At 41.3% G+C, this 17,731-nt stretch overlaps 1 protein-coding gene across 10 annotated transcripts in view; it reads left to right on the top strand.

Moving 5' to 3' along the window:
* Window positions 1–17,731, top strand: part of NCKAP5 (NCK associated protein 5) — a 548,005-nt gene that overhangs the window by 466,898 nt on the left and 63,376 nt on the right. The gene's annotated exons all lie outside the window — the stretch shown is intronic.

The following is a 17,731-nucleotide window of genomic DNA, read 5'->3' as shown; positions in this document are numbered from 1 at the left end:
TAAAGGTAAAACTGGATGAGTTTCTTCTTTATATATTTTAGCAGGCAGCACTGGGGATCAGGCCAAAGATCTTACTCAGCCAGCAACCTGTACTTGCAGTGGCCTACCAGATATCTGTGCGAATAGGAACAAGATACTTATCCTTCAATGGCTCAGTACAGAAATTAATGTAATCATATATTGGGGGTCGGAAATATGCCATGAGCACAAATATTCTACCTCTACATGCTAGTTCCATCATGCCTTTCCTTGTTTGCCTAAGTGTAAACTGTGGTTGGGTCTCATCAGAAATGCCTTTAAACCATAATCATCTACTTTTCTTCATTCAAATCATATTTCTTTTCAGTGAGAAATTTATTACCTTAATGCAGGTAACTTTACCATCTGTGGAAATGTTATGAACAGTCTTCTAAATAGCCATACTTCCTGGCTACACTGCTATCCTTCATCCTGATTTTTAGTGCTATGTTATTTGTGCATCATTGTAGCAGTGCATTTTGAACATACCAGTTTACCAAGTTGGATGCTATATGCCAGCAATGAGAATCTCCAGCTCATGCGGCTAATTAGTCTCTGCAGGCCTTCTCATTTGTCTTATCAGTTTATTTTGGCCAGAGCACAGCTACCTACCCTACACCTGACATTGTATATAATGTGTGCTGGGGGACAGGTAAAGTCACAGCTGGGCCAAAAGGGGAATGTGCAGGCACCGTCAAGCAGCTGAATGTCAGGGCTTCAAAGCGCAGCCCAGGACTCTCTGCAAGCACTGAGGGTCAGTTGGTGGTCGGGGCTTGAAAAGAGTGCTACACAGCTGAAACACTGACAATCATCTGGGATCAGGAACTGCCTAGCGCTGATGAGGGGACTGGAGAAAGCAGCTTGTATTCAAAGCTCTTCTTCCAATGCTCTGAATACAAGTTGCATTCTGAAGGGCTTCAAGGGACCTCTCTGTAACCAAGGATCAGCTGTTTTGAAGGCATGTTCCCAGCACCGATCAGGTGACTGGCAGGTGGGTGTTCTTGTCGCCTATCAAATTGGGCGACAGATAAAGCGAAGATAAAGATCTGGCCTGCCAGCCAGATGCAGCTTCCCACCCTGGTTATGTGCACTCCAAGATGAATCCTCAGTAGAGGAAAGGTTCATGGGAATATAAATTAGGATGTTGAATGGTATTGTCAAATGTAAGAACATAAAATGATTGCATTTACTATGCTGCTTATAAAGTTCTAATACTATTTACAGAACTATTTAGCATGATTGACATCAGAGAATAACTTATCATTATTATTTATTACTTTTGTATACTACCCTTCATCTGAAAATCACAGGGCAATTCACAGCATAAAAATAAAAGATGAGAACACAAAACACATAATAAAACAAAAGCAAAAAACCCCAAACCAATAACTATTAAACCATTAAACACATTTAAAGGGTCATATAATGTTAATCAGCCAAAGGCTTGGTTGTTGCCTGGTGTCTAAAGATAGGTAATGAAGATGCCAGGCAAGCCTCCCTGGGGAGAGCATTCCACAAACAGTGAACCACTGCAGAAAAGGCCCATTCCCTCTCACAGAGGAGGCACATGAAGAAGGCCTCAGGTGATGAATGCAGGGTGCAGGTTGGTTCATATGGGGAGAAGTGGTCCTTGAGGTATTGTGGTCTTGAGCTGTGCAAGGTTTTATAGGTCAAAACCAGCACCTTGAATTGGACCAGGGGGGGAAATTGGTTGCCAGTGCAGTTGGGCCAGGATCGGTATAATATGCTCAACCGTTTTGCCCTGATGAGCAACCTGCTGAATTCTGCACCAGCTGAAGTTTCCAAACCATCTTCAGAGGCAGCCCTACATGTTATCGCAGCGTTGCAGTTATCAAACCTAGAGGTTACCAGAGCATAGATGATAGAAGTTAGGTTATTCCTGCCCCAATAGGGGCATAGCTGGGCCACCATCTGAAGCTAATGGAAGGCACCCCATACCACTGAAGCCACTTGAGACTCAAGCATCAGCAAGGGATCCAGAAGTACTCCCAAGTTGTATACCTGCTCCTTTAGATGGAGTATAACCCCATCAAGAGCAGGCAACCTCCCAGCCATCTGTTCTAGGAAATCACCCACTAACAGTGCCTCTTCTTATCTGGATTGAGCTTCAGTCTGTTGGCTCTCATCCAGTCTGCTACTGAGGCGAGACAATGGTCCAGCACTTCCACTGCCTCACATGTAGATTTAAAGGAGAAGTAGAATTGTGTGTCACCAGCTTAATTTCTGACAATGTACTCCAGACCTGCAGATAACCCCACTCAGTGGTTTCATAGAATCATAAAATCATAGAATTGTAGAGTTGGAAGGGATCCCAAGGGTCATGTAGTCCAGCCCCCTGCAATGCAGGAATCTCAACTAAAGCATCCATGACAGATGGTCATCCAACTTCTGCTTAAAAACCTCCAATGAAGGAGAGTTCACAGCCTCTCGAGGGAGACCATTCCACTGCCAATATTAAATAGCATAGGGGATAAAATTGAGCCCTGAGGAACTCCACATTAAAGGCTCCATGGAGCTGCAAAGCACTCCCCAAGCATCACCCTCTGAAAATGGCCATCCATGTAGGACTGGAACCACCACCAACTCAGACATGTTATCCAGAAGGATACAATGGTCAATAATATCAAAAGCTGCTGAGAGGTTGAGGAAAATTAACAGGCACATTCCCCCTGTTTCTCCCACACTTAGGATTCCTCTGTAAGTCTCTTTTTCTCAGCTCTTCATTGTTTCCTTCTTATCAAGAGATGGCTGTGCAAATACATTCATGTACCACACTTCACATTTTGGGAGGCTGAGTGTTGGCATAAATGTAAACCAAAATGTTTGTGTTGAGGATCTGTGTCTTGTGCTCGTTTTCTCCTGCTTATACTCCATATGAAAACATCTGTGCTGCCAGCTCACAGCAATGTCTCTCTCACTGCCAGGCTCCAGCTGATATGACTTTGTGTGCTTTGTTTCAAACTTCCTCCCAATCACAGAAGGTGCTTCAAAACTATAATTTAAAGATTATTATGATAAATGGTTACGTACTCACATTTTAACGAGCCATTCTCTCTCTCTCCTCCCCACTGCCACCTAATTTTTCACTGTGGAAACTAACATTTTAACAAAGTGGAATGTGTGTGTATAGTGTGAGAGTAGGGGGAAACTATGCTAATGGCACTAAGCTCAGGATACACTGTGCAATCCCTGGACTAGTGCCTGGATGCAGTGGTGAACTGGATGAGGGTCAACAAATGGAGTTTGAATTCTGGGGAGAAAGACGCCTTTGGGGTGGGTGGTTCTGATGTCCAGGAAGTTGGTCAGTTGTCTGTTCAGAAGGTGGCACTCCCTCTGAAGGAGCAAGTATAGAGACCAGGTTCAAGGCCCATGTGCTAATCCATAAATCACAACTTGGGCTCAAAGTACCTTAAGGACTATCTTGATTCCTTATGTTCCTCTTCAGTTGAGGAGATCCTCTGATCTCAGCAACACTCATGAGTTTTGATTCACCTTCACTAAAGACAGAGCATTTAGTTCAGCAGGTCCCTACCAGTAGAGGTTCTTCAGAAACCATCCCTCCCTCCCTCCAAACGTCTTTTGAGAACGTATTTGTTTACAACATGCTTGTACTTTTTCTTTTACCCAATGTGTATTTATTGGTGTTTATTATTGGTGTTTTAATGGATCTTTTGTTGATTTTATCCTTGTACTCTACCCAGCTATATTTTTTTGAAAGTGGGACATAGATTCGTAAATAAATTAATAAGCTAATTATTTTAATGAGTGAGATTCAGTTTTTAACAATTGTCAGTGTAAGATCCTCAAGTGGGTATCTGGTCTATAAAGTTAGATAATATGCAAGTTAAATAATATCCAGTGGACTACAGGTATGGTATTATGTGGCACAATGGTATTTTATCACAGTGAAGTACTCGTAGTTCTTGTCATGCATGTTCCAGTTGCTTTATATTCTGTTCAAAAGTGCTCCTAGCAAGCCAATAGATTTAAATAAGTTAATGGTTTCCTGGATGAGTCTTCTTTTAAAAGACCCTGAGAAGACAATATAATACATATCAATAAACATATAAGATATTATCTTGGGCACTGCACCTTCACAAGATACTTTTACGGCTGGGGAAACCTTGACTTACAGAAAAGCCATCATGCAACACAGCTGAAGTTATTCATCTAGAAATTGCAGAACATAACTCTTAACTTCCCATCTGTGTGCTGTACCATCTCTCTGTCTCTCATCATATTCAGCGTTCAGCTTGGCTATTGGGTCCATTCATGCACACAGTATATATGTATAGTCAGAAATCTTATAAAATCTGGTATATATATTAAGATGCTACAAGTAATTATCTCAGTTGCATTTTTCTTTTGCTGAGTTGCAGAAGCAAGGATATCAGGGAACCTCTTTTACTGCTTCTTCCCCATCCTCTATACCTACCTGTCTTACAAAAATGTTTATAGCATAATCCAGGGGTGGTGGCAGCTGTTGCCCATTGAGGCTGGTGAGGCAGGGAGAAAGCTAGCTATTGGTAGGGGGAGTAAGGGATAACAACAGCCAGAGCTAAAGTAGGAATACTGCAAGACTGCAATCCTGTACACAGTAACACAATCACGTGAGAATAAGCCCTACTGAACTTAATATATTTATATATATATATAATTTAATACTTAAGACGGTTTACTAAGTGGTTTACAAAATAAGAAATATTTGGAAGAATTTAGTGTCTCACTAATACAAATGTTCCATCAGCGCAAGCGTTTCAGCTTGCCAGAAGGAATGACGCCCCCCTACTACCCCATGTGATAATTTGGAGGTTCCTCTGACCTCCCCCCTCCCAACCCAATGGGGGCTGCAGGAAGAAGAGAGGTGGGAAAGCCTTGTGGAAGTCTTTGCACAGACATTGTGCACTCATTAGGTGAATCCCACCGCTCTCTATGCAAATTCCACGCCTACTGCCACTTATGTCTTGCTGCATCTTTAGGCATCTAAAGTTACGGTATTTACACCAATTCCATGTGTTTTGAGTCTTCACTCTTCGGGTGCACAGAAAAAGACAGTTCTTTGTGCTAGAATTTTACACTAAGGTGAAGATTTTATTTTATAGTCTTGAATCCAGGCACTCCAGTCCATTAAAGTTCTTGATAATCATCTAGCTTATAGCCAAGCACTTTCTTATAACATCATTTTTCGCTTTCCAAGAACAACTCTGCAAAAGGTTCTGCAGTTTAATTTAAAAGCAATCTGATCAGAAAAGAAAGGTCTCTCTTTTTGTATACCTTTGTTATTGTAGGTATCCTTATTTAGTGAAAATGTTGAGCTGAATTCAATGGATCTTGAAATGTTCTTGAAATTGAGGGTTGTTGGTATTGTATAGTGGTGAGGCTATTTTTCAATCCCCATCTTTGGGCTTCTTATAAAGAAAGGGAGACAAGTGATGAAAAAATAAATTTCAATGAGAGACTGGAATTGTCTTGATAAGAGATTTTTTATGTATTATTTGATAGAATGCTTAGTAAATATAATGGCTATAAACAGTAGAGTTAGAATGAAGTTTCAGCATTTAAAGTACTTTGGTTATGGCAACAAAATCTGTATAAAACATTTTCGTTCACTAGTTCTAATGCTGATTAATTCAGCATTACACTCATTCAGTTCTCTATAGCTTTCTCATTTAAACAGAAACATTAAATGGGCAATGATTGTATATTAAATTAATGTAACAGTCTTTCTTCAGTCCTTATCTGCCCACCCAGGTGTTTATTAAGTAATAAAGACATTGGTGAATTTAAGTTTTAATGATATAATCCTACCTTCACAAATACAAGTGAAGGCTTATTTCTTATGAGACCACACTTACGACAGTGTCAATATTTTTCTCTAATAAGTATCTGTCTATTCAGCATAACCTAATAAGTACCCAACCTAGAAGTTTGATTAAGTTACAAGTCATAGTACTAGACAGGTACAAAATCAATGAAAAACCAGAAGAATCAAAGCTGTCTAAAATGCCAGTTGTAGCTCATTTGCTTACAATTTTTGAATGACAGAACTACAACAAATTTTGGAGAATGGAATCCTCCTCTCCTTGTTTTCAGCCTCTCCATTTTCTGCCCTACTACCATTAAAACAACAAGTCAATATCACATGCATTCTGCGCATGTCCAGTCCTCATTGGGCTGGTAGGGGGATTTTATTAATGGAATCCCTTTTAAAAAACCAGTAAGCCTTGGGTTTTCAGTCTAGCTACAGCCCCCCCCCCCCAAGGGAAGGTTCTGAGCCAAGAAAATAGTAGTGGGATGCAGGAGGAAGATCAGAGGAAGAAGGGGTGCAGCTGGGTTGGAGGCTGAGCAATCAAGTTTTAAGTGAGACTGAGGCAGCTGAGGAGGAAGAGGAGACTGAGGCTGCGACAGATCCCCAGCCACCTGCCAGTTCCACTGTTTCCTTCCCCCATCCTCCTCTGTCCCCAAGAATGAGAAGGGTGTTACATGTAGCAGAACAAAAGGCACAGAGAGCCCCTCCTTGAAGGAGTTTGCGACTGTTGGGTAGGCAACCGGCTGGGGAGGAGCCTTAGGAGGAAGTGGGAGGCTTAGATCCTCAGTTCTGTCAACGGTCTCACCAGGCTAGTTCTGCCTGTGGAGTTCTCTGTTGGGTTTTGTTTCTCTGAATAAAGAATCAACCTTACTGCTCATCCCTGAGTTTCTGTTCTGAACTGCAGCTGAACCATCCCTGACATCTGGTAAGGGTGAGCGAAGCCAGAAAATCCACCTGCGAGTCCCTCCCAATAGTAGTTTTAGGCACCATGAGTTTTGTCAGGAGTGGGAAGGGGAGAAAAATGCCAGCTGTGGATCACTGCCTCCCTCCATTTCTTTTGTGATTGCCTTCTGTTCTGTAGTCACTATGAACCAAGAAGTGGGAGGCCTTTGCTGTGGATGCTTAAGGACAATTGTTCATACCATTCAGGGTGAGAGCCTGGGTGGATTGGAGAGTGGGGCTGAGGGTGTAAGGTGTTAAGTTGCTCAGAAGCCATCGAGTGGGGCCCTTTGTGTGTGAGAGAGAGGTAGTTGCCATAGATGAAAAATGGGCTGGGAACTGTTACTATAAGACCATTGGTGGTTAATCAGTTTGAATGCCCTGTGCTCGTATTTGTTAGGTATTTGGCTAAATTGGAAATGATAGCTTTTGTCCTCATTGTTGTTTTTCTTGTTTGCCTTAGGGTCGAATTGCTAATTTGTTCACTGGACCTGTTCATATGATTTTGGTATACTGTTTTTGCTCCGTTTATCTCTATTACTTTTGTGCCCTGCTCTGGGATTGAAAATATTCAATGAAGAGTGGGCTACAAGCAACTGTAATTTAATAGATAAATGGATTCACTCTTAGTATACATAAATGGGCCCTGCATCAAAATGTTAGAGTGTGGAATGTTCCTTTGCCTGCCAGCCAGATATGCCTTCTTCCATTCCCGACCACCCAGGTTTTCTGAGTTCCTCACCCACTCCCAATAGTCAGCCACATCCTGTGGTCACTCCCAACTTAGATGTGTGTTTAAAGGTTTTTCTGTTTCTAAACCTTGGAGTTCTGCCAGACCAGTTCTCACACATGAATGATACTGTTTTGGCTACATAGGAACTTGCACTCATAGAACTGAGTTCACTATACTTTATGCCTGAGCTAGATAACCTTTAGGATCCTCTCTGGACAGTAGCATTTATACCTGGTACAACTGTTACCACCCTAATCCTCTCCGTTATGCTGGATGCTTTAAGGGTGTACCACCACCTGGAAGGGACATCTTTGTAGGCGGAGGCTGGGCTACTAGAAACCCAGCATGGACTTAAGCTGTAAAGAGGCCGCAAGGACTTAATAATAATATAATAATAATAATATCTTTATTGTCATTGCCCCCTCTCGGGGACAACGAAATTACTTGGCTGCTCCATCCACCCAGGTAGGGCACTCCACACAAAATCAAATCAACTATAAAAACACTTATTAAAACAATACAGTATAAAACAGCAAGGAAGATTAGATGACTTTCAAAGTCCAGGCTTCCCATTCAGGGCCGAGATCGCTCTGGGGAAGAAGCTGTTCTTAAGACGGCTTGTTCTTGTCTTCATCGTCCTGTATCTCCGTCCCGACGGCAGGAGCTCGAAGAGACAGTGACCAGGATGCGATGGATCTTTTACTATGTCCAGTGCCTTCCTATGGCACCTTGTGGCATAAATCTGCTCTAAGGTGGAGAGTGGGCAGCCAACAATGCTCTCTGCTGCCTTAACAACTCTGCACAACCCCAACCTGTCCCGGGTAGTACAGCTTCCGTACCACACACATAAGCCATAAGTGAGCACGCTCTCAATGGCACAGTGATAGAAGGCAAGCAGCAGTTTCTGCGGAAGATGGTTTTTCCTTAGAATTCTCAAAAAGTACAGTCTCTGCTGCGCCTTCTTCACAAGCCCCCTTGTGTTGACACTCCAGGACAGATCCTCTTGTAATTCAATGCCCAAAAATCTGAACGTTGTTACCCTCTCCACACAGACCCCATCAATCAAAAGTGGCTGGACATTGCTCTTCTGTCTCCTGAAGTCCACCACAAGCTCCTTTGTCTTCCTTGTATTTATGAGCAAGTTGTTAGCTCTGCACCACTCTGTCAGCCGCTCCACCTCATCTCTATAGTCCGTTTCACCCTCCCTTTCAGAGATGAGCCCAATCACGGTTGTGTCATCTGCAAATTTGACAACCCTATTACTAGGGTGAGCAGCGACACAATCGTACGTGTAGAGAATATAAAGGAGCGGACTGAGTACGCATCCCTGTGGTGTTCCTGTGTTAGTCCTAAGCATACTAGAGGTATAAGGGCCCAACCGAACCCTCTGGGGGCGGTCTGACAAAAAGTCCAATATCCACCCACAAAGTGATAACGGAAGCCCCAGATCTTCCAGTTTAGACATCAGACGTTGTGGTAGAATGGTATTAAATGCCGAGCTGAAATCTAAAAAAAGCAGTCTGGCATAACCCCCCCGCTGCTCCAAATGTGCTCCAAACTTGACAGCCTTATGTGACACTACACTCTGTGAGCCTACAGACAAACTGATGGCCACAACACAAGATTCCAAACCTTATACAGTCGCTTCCAGACCTCCAGGAACAGCAAGAACAACAAGCCTAAAGCCCAGAGTGGTAGACAGTGTGCCTGTCTTGCAATCCAAGACATTCCTGAACCTACTCAGAAAGTGTAATTCATTAGACCATAATTTTTGCATGAAACCTAAGTTCTGCTGGAATCAGTGAGGCAAGCTAGTTGCAACTGCAGTCCCATTGATTCCAATACAACTGAGATGCAGCTGACTCTATTTGGATAGTGGTGGTGATGATGGTGATAATTTCAATTATTCAAATTTCCTAATCCTTACATAGTAAATCATAGTTCTACCCACTGCATATTAGCTTTACAGATCTTAGAAATGATACTGAGTTCATACATGACCACAGGTTTAAGTACCTACCTCCCAACTTTAGACATCCACTATGCTATACCAGCTTTTAAATGAAACCTGAGACCCAAGTATAGTCATATTTTGCTACTGTGTCAAATGGCTCTCCAGTTAGTATTTATATGTATGATTATACTTGTTAACTGTATTACAGTGGTGCCTCGCAAGACGAAAAGAATCCGTTCTGTGATTCTCTTCGTCTAGCGGTTTTTTTCGACTTGCGAAGCAAGCCCATTGAAGGATTAGCGGATTAGCGCTATTAGCGGCTTTTAGAGGCTTTTAGGGGCTTATCTGCTGATCGGATCAGCTGATAAGCGGCTTAGCGCTATTAGCGGCTTTTAGCTGCTTTTAGCGGCTTATCTGCTGATCGGATCAGCTGATAAGCGGCTTAGCGGCTTAGAAAAGGGGGGGAGGGGAAAAAACCAGCAGGAACTCGCAAGACATTGTCGTCTTGTGAAGCAAGCCCATAGGAGATTCGTTTTGCGAAGCACCTCCAAAACGGAAAACTCTTTCGTCTAGCGAGTTTTCCATCTTGCGAGGCATTTGTCTTGCAGGGCACCACTGTACAACAACTAATCTTTTTTGTTACTTTACTACAGTGGTGCCCCGCAAGACGAATGACTCGCAAGACGAAAAACCCGCTAGACGAATTTCCCTATGGGCTTGCTTCGCAAGATGAAAACGTCTTGCGAGTCTTGTGATTTTTTTCGCTCCCCCCCCCCTTTTTCTAAGCCGCTAATAGCATTTTAGCCACTAAGCCTTTAATAGCCGCTAAACCGCTAATAGCGCTAATCCACTAAGCCGCTAATAGGGTTGCTTCGCAAGACGAAAAAACTGCTAGACGAAGAGACTCGCGGAACGGATTATTTTCGTCTTGCGAGGCACCACTGTATTTGGACCAGGTATGGGGAAATATGCTATCACCACCCCTGCCAGATGTTGTTGGCCAATACTTAGGAGTATCAGTTCCTGGTTTAGACTCTTTTTTTTAGGTTTCACACTATCCTCTTAAAAAATATAGCCAGATGCATTGCATGGAAGGAAAAAATATGATTAATGGGGTCTATGCATTAAGTCTGGCACGTGTCATACTGTAATGTCTCTATTAAGCTTGACATATTTGAGTAAATAATGTTCGCCTTAGAAAGAACTGAAAAACCAGAGTCAGATTAGGTGAGTGCTTTAATGAATTATTGAGATAGAGCAGAATCGTGCAACAGACTAAATGGGATTGAATGACAAAGTACAAATAGATCACACTTGCAAGGTTTGCTTTTAGAACCGAAAGGCATTGATTTGGCAAGGGAGAGAAAACGAAAAAAATAATAATTCCAAAAGTTCCTCCCATGTGAAACAAAGAGCTACGTGCAGTAGATGTATTTCTACTTCCCACCCCTCCCCAAAGTAGTCTTTCATCATGAAACCTCACAGTGCTTGAGAATGCAACTTATCAATGTCAGTCTTAATTTCTTCCATCAACCCTTTTGATAGAAATTGAGAAGAATCATTTAGCAATCATCTTATCACTGTTGTAGTGTTTGAACCATTCATTTTACACATGATCAGATAAAGGAATGATATTTGCTTTATCTCCTCATTTGCCATCCAAAGAAATCTATAGAACCCCTAAATGTCTTTGCAGGCATATAGTAGGTTGCCAGCTGTGAAAACACTGTCAGATAAAACCAGTAGCACTGAATCAATTTCCATTCCCTTTTTTGTGTGGGATATATATATATATATATATATATATATATATATATATATATATGGTTTTCTTTTTTTAAAAAAAGGTATCTATTCTGAGGTGTTGCAGTTTGATAAGAAGAATGGCAGCAGATCAAGTTTTTCAGCAGGCATTTATGTGTGCACAATGTTACCTGTAATCACACGTCTTCTAGCACTTCCAGAGGGAGGCTTGTTTCCTAAGGCATCCGAGAGACAACCTGGTTTTTTTAAAAACGTATTAGACCTAACAAGAGCATGTGTATACACAGACATCATTTTTTGTAGTCAGCGCTTTATGGTTTTTGAAGAGAGGACTAGAGAACTGAAATGTAACCGAAAAATTGACACTGGAAGCATATGTGCCAGTACATTTTTCATGGAAGTAGTTGAATGCCTGAAAAAAAGCATCTGTTATATGTTTTGCCATTTAAAGAACGATCCTCCTTTTATCAACTTTTTAAAGGGGAACATTAAATAATGGTTCAAAATCAACATACAGGTCTGATTTTGAAAAGAAATGCAGCATAATATCTTCTTGCTTTAAAAGTCAGTCTTCATTTTTTAAAAAAAAATATTTATTTAAATCATTTATAGTCATCCTTTTATCAATTTCAATACAGTTTACAAAAATTGTACATATTCAGCAGATAAAAGCACAATTAATCTTTATGTGATAGAAAATTAGTCTCCACTCTGGGCATCATCTTGCTTATAGGAATGATTGGATCTTTGCTAAACTCTTCGGATAGACATAGTTAACAGGGACTTGTTGAAATGGTGTTATATAGAAATAACTGCACTTCAGGCATATACACATGTAATAATAAATCGTTGTAACTTGAAGATTATATAAAACCCTGTCCTCCCTGAATAATAAGAATCTACCATGCATTAGTATCTTTTAAATAATGTCAAGTTACTGTTCGTCACAGTCTGGCGGAGACAAATAATTGCTTTCTGCTTCTAAGAGATAGTACACATGGCACTTGTCTAATTGCCAATTTTTCTGCAGCATTACTGTGGCATGCAGTTTAGTTATCCCTCCACTAAGGAGAACACAATAGCATTTGGCTCAACTTCCTTGTTAAACAAAATATTTTTTAAAAAAAACTTTTAACCTTCCGTTTATATAAAGCTAAAATACTGTATTGTGATATCAAGGATTCCAGAAAAACTAGTATCTTCTTTAAGCTAGATGCAGATGATATAGTGACTAATGTCTGGAAATATGTATGTGTATTTCCTAACTGATAAACACTTGAAGAGCTGATTGTACATAGTAATGTGATATAAGTCAATGATATTGTACCAGTTTGTACCGTTTGATTATTTGAACGTTGGGTAATTGAGCCTGTTTTGCTTTTTCTCAAAAAGGAAAGCGTTTCTGTTTGTTTGCAAGATCCTATCCACAATTAAGTTCTATTAAGTTCAGTGAAATATATGTGCTTGCAAGTAGTTTTGTTGCCTCCTTCCCCCATGTTTTTGGCCAATAATAATGGTGGAATATGTTCTCTATGCAGTGTTGTTGTTTCAGGCTTCCCTTAGAATCATAGAATCATAGAGTTGGAATAGACCACAAGGGCCATCGAGTCCAACCCCCTGCCAAGCAGGAAACACCATCAGAGCACTCCTGACATATGGTTGTCAAGCCTCTGCTTAAAGACCTCCAAAGAAGGAGACTCCACCACACTCCTTGGCAGCAAATTCCACTGTCGAACAGCTCTTACTGTCAGGAAGTTCTTCCTAATGTTTAGGTGGAATCTTCTTTCTTGTAGTTTGGATCCATTGCTCCGTGTCTGCTTCTCTGGAGCAGCAGAAAACAACCTTTCTTCCTCCTCTATATGACATCCTTTTATATATTTGAACATGGCTATCATATCACCCCTTACCCTCCTCTTCTCCAGGCTAAACATGCCCAGCTCCCTTAGCCGTTCCTCAAAAGGCATCGTTTCCAGACCTTTGACCATTTTGGTTGCCCTCCTCTGGACACGTTCCAGTTTATCAGTGTCCTTCTTGAACTGTGGTGCCCAGAACTGGACACAGTACTCCAGGTGAGGTCTGACCAGAGCAGAATACAGAGGCACTATTACTTCCCTTGATCTAGATGCTATATTCCTATTGATGCAGCCCAGAATTGCATTGGCTTTTTTAGCTGCCGCGTCACACTGTTGGCTCATGTCAAGTTTGTGGTCAACCAAGACTCCTAGATCCTTTTCACATGTACTGCTCTCAAGCCAGGTGTCCCCCATCTTGTATTTGTGCCTCTCATTTTTTTTTGCCCAAGTGCAGTACTTTACATTTCTCCCTGTTAAAGTTCATCATGTTTGTTTTGGCCCAGTTCTCTAATCTGTCAAGGTCCTTCTTCCAGGGTTTCTGTAGTTTTAACTGTGGCCTGGGTTGCATGGCACACTAAGCCAAACCACTGCTTAGCACAAATGTGTGAGAGCTCCTGGAGAAGAGATTGCAGACATTTTGCTCCTACCTGGTAGTTTTGCTGCTGTGCTGTGCTTGAGCAAAGTAAAGGCTTGACCTACTGTGTCATCCAAAACTAGACTCGTGGCTTTACTCTCCCACAGGGTAAATATTGGTCACACTTCATAGTTAGTTTAGAGAGAGCTAAACCACAAGCCTGCGTTCAGAAGACACACTAAGCATAGCCATTGCTTTGTTCAAAATCAAAATGATACTGATCTCCTCTCTGGGAGCCTGCGCATTTGTGCTAAGCTAGGGTTGGTTTAGTGTGACTGCAAACCAGGCTTTTGTGCGCCAAATATACTTTTCAGTTAGAAACCACATGTTGGTGGCATCCATATGTCTCAGGAAAGAATGGAGGAGTGTGCTTTTGGGGGTGAAGTCAAACTGTTGGAGGGTTACAACACCTTTAGAAACCGATACAGGAGAGAGATGTTTTGTTGCAGCTGGGGTGGATGAAGGTTGTGCACATGCAGATGCACAAAGGTGTTACTTTTCTCTGCACTCCTCCCAGCAGTCATTCCTCCTGTGGTCACTGCTGTGGATACACAACTGTCTCTAGGCACTGCACTCGTCTGCAAGGGATTCCCACACGACAGCAACATCAGTATGACATGTAAGTGTTTTTTCAAATGCCAGGGTGCTCCAGTGGCCAGGTCACAAGTATCTGCTTTTAAAGTTAGTCTTCTACTTTAGATTTTGCATGTAAAATGATATGCTTCATGAGAAACCTTAATGCTTAGGTGGCTTTTTATAGTATGCTTCCACTCTTGAAAGGGTCAAGGTTTTTGTAATTGTTATACAGGCCACCCCGGATTTGTGCGGGGGTTGTGTCCTAGGTCTTCACACGCATCAGTGGAGCGTGCATAAGCCCATTTCACCACATTACATCCTGCTATGCCCTGTTATGCCCCCATCCCATCCCCCCCATTACATCCCCCTTTCCAAGCCACTTCTGGGTCACCATGATGCGCAGTCATGGTCGCACATCAATTGGACAGGCGCAAATCGGTCATTGTCTGTACATTGGATATAGATATAGATGTAGACAATCTTAAAATGTGAGCCAGCTCCCTATTCAGGAAATGAGTGGAGGCCATTTAGATTTTAGAGTAGATGTCCACCAACATGTAACCTGGCTCTGATAGGAACATAGGACGCTGCCTTATACCAAGTAGGAGAATTAGTTACTCTAGCTCAGTAGTGTCAATACTGACTGGCAGCATCTCTCCACAGTTTCAGACAGGGGTCTTTCCCAGCCCTATCTCTGCCAGTAATTGAACCTTGAACTTTTTGCATGCGAAGCGTGTGCTTTACAACTGAGCTATAAGGTTGCACTGTTGAATCCTAAATCATGTAAGACCCATCAAGTGAATTAATATTAATTACCCACCAATTTTCATTCCAGAATTATGTCTCTAAAGCTCAAACTAGCTTTTATATTTCAGACATTTGTTGCATGGAAAACACACTTCTTGAAATAAATCAGTATTCGAATGTTGGCTTTAAATCATCACCATTTGTTACTAACTGCTGCTTCCTGCTTAGCTACCGCTCGCTTCAGATTCAGAGATTAGAATGTCATTTAGTCTGGGGGAGGTGAATTTGTGTTCTGAAAAGGAGGGGAAGCCATTTCCGATGCCATATTTGTATTCATTCATTCTTTTGTGTCGGGCCTGGCCTATGCAAAAATCAGAAGGTCATTTCTGGCAGATTGTCCCGTATATTTTGTGGCTGATGTATTTAGGTCCTGTAATACTATTGCCAGAGTAGACATGGGGACAAGAGTTGACATTTGGATTTGTTGTAGGGTCTGGTCCTTGTTTATTTCTCTGTTATGTTGCCTGCTCTTGCTGCTGAGTAGATGTTTTTGGTTGAGGATGGGGTCATCGGTAAAAAAAAGAAGAGTACAGAATTGTCACCTAAGGACTGTGAATAGTATCATTGTCCAGGATAAGCTTTAGATCTCTGATGATTTGTTGTAGTGGTTTTAGCTGGGAGTCATAGGTAACAAGAAGTGCTCTGGGTCTGTTTCATATTCCTTGATAGAAACCAGACAGAAGCATGTAAATATCTGCAGTAGGTTTCTGAAATAAGTTGGTGCTTGTATGTCCATTATGTAGTTGCACAGTAGTGACCAGAAAGTGGATGAACTACATGGGCTGATTTAGGCTCAGATGAGTAGTGTTAAGTAGCTGAAGCCTTAGTTGAACTATATTTCACCCTTTTACAGCCATGTCAAATTTACACCTGACAACTGGGGGGTCACACTCTGTGCATCTGAAGGATCTGGTCTGTGAAAGCTTGTGTTATAATAACATTTGTTAAGCTCTTTAAGGTGCCACAAGACTCTTTTTGTTATTTCTGCTGCAAGAGACTCACAATACTTTCCCTGTGGAAATTATTACTGAAGGTGGTTTCACTGCTTCTCAAGCTTGTACATGATTTGGCTTTAAAAAAAAACCTATAAACAACTGCTTCATTCAGCTTTGACTAATTAGATCAAATGATGCTATAGCCCTAAAGAAATAATCCACTTTAAAACTGACATTGATTTGGCATATATATATTAGTGTGTGTGTTTTTTCACTTGTTTTAGCATTTCCGAGAATGGAAAGGACAGGCAAATAAAGAGATCTGCTCTGCCATCTGTAGTTTGAGATTGTCTTGCCAACAACACATGTAGCTTAAAAGTGTTCATTAGTAGCACACAACAACAAAAAAGGCTGTAAAAACCTATTTGAATTGGAGGTGCTATGAAAAAGAGAGACTAATATTTGGAAGTTAGAACATTTAAAAATTATTGGGCCAGCCTGGACTGTTATGGTCTCCACATATTTTTTTACAAGGAACAGTTCAGTGCAACTTTGAAGGTGTAGGCATGTCCCATTCTCACTTATGGCTTGCAGAACAAAATTACTAATATTACAGCAAGGACTGAACAGAGGAACAGAGTGGATGGGGTCCATTAATTAAATGTAAATCCAAATGATGTTGCAATGTTTATTTTTAATAATGTGTGCTCTGTTCTTCTGCACAGCAGTAGTCACTCATACGCACAGCAGTAGTTAAAAATTCAACAAAAGCAAAAGCATGAAAATTGTCAACAGAATCAATAGTTTGTTTAAAAGGGAAACTTTTCAATTGAGTATACTGCTGCAGTGCACTTTATATGGGGATGCCTTTGAATATGGCTCAGAAATGAAAGCTAGTGCAGAAAGCAACTGGGTGTTAGTTGGGGCAAGACACTCTGAGCCTATTACTCCAGCTGCAATGGTTGCCAATTCATTTCTGGGCTCAGTTCAAAGTGCTTTAAAGCCCCAAATTGTTTGAAACCAAGTTAAGTGAAAGGACAGTGTGGATCCATGTGAACCACCAGAAGTTCTGCTTATGGATCCACCAGTGGATACAGTTAGATGGGTGGCCACATGAGATAAGGATTTTTCATTGGTGGCACCCTGTTTATGGAACTCCCTTCCCGGTGAGCTTTATGTAGCACTCTCCTTGTTTTCTTTCAGAAGAGCCATAAAAAATCATTCCGGTCAGCTTTTGGTTAAGATGAGCTGGGGTGGCTCATATTCAGTGTTGGAAATGAGGGTGCTGGCTATGGTATTTTTATGTAGTCTTGGTATCTCCTGATTGTCTGCCTTATATATAAGGAATTAAATTATGTATTCATTTTAATTATGTAGTTCATAATGTTTTATTATGTTGTGATTTTTATTTTGAGCCACTTTGGGAGGAGCTGTGATCCTGAAAAGCAGCATAGAGGATGTCAGTATAAATGAATAAGCAGAGAAATAGAATTGGTAGCAGAACACAAATAGGGGAAACTAACCTAACTTTTTGGAGCAGGGTTGCAGCGTCACATACAGGGTGCCATGGCAGAAAATGCCCTCTCTTATGTTGCCACAGCCTTGGCTCAGAAACCAATGCATTGTTAAAGGCGTGGTTTTTAGGCAAAATATTTATATGAGATCATATGAGGAGAACTTCTTAAGAT

Source organism: Podarcis bocagei (assembly GCF_964188305.1).
Source record: "Podarcis bocagei genome assembly, chromosome: 1".
Taxonomy (NCBI): domain Eukaryota; kingdom Metazoa; phylum Chordata; class Lepidosauria; order Squamata; family Lacertidae; genus Podarcis; species Podarcis bocagei.
This window is presented reverse-complemented; position numbering and strand designations above follow the sequence as displayed.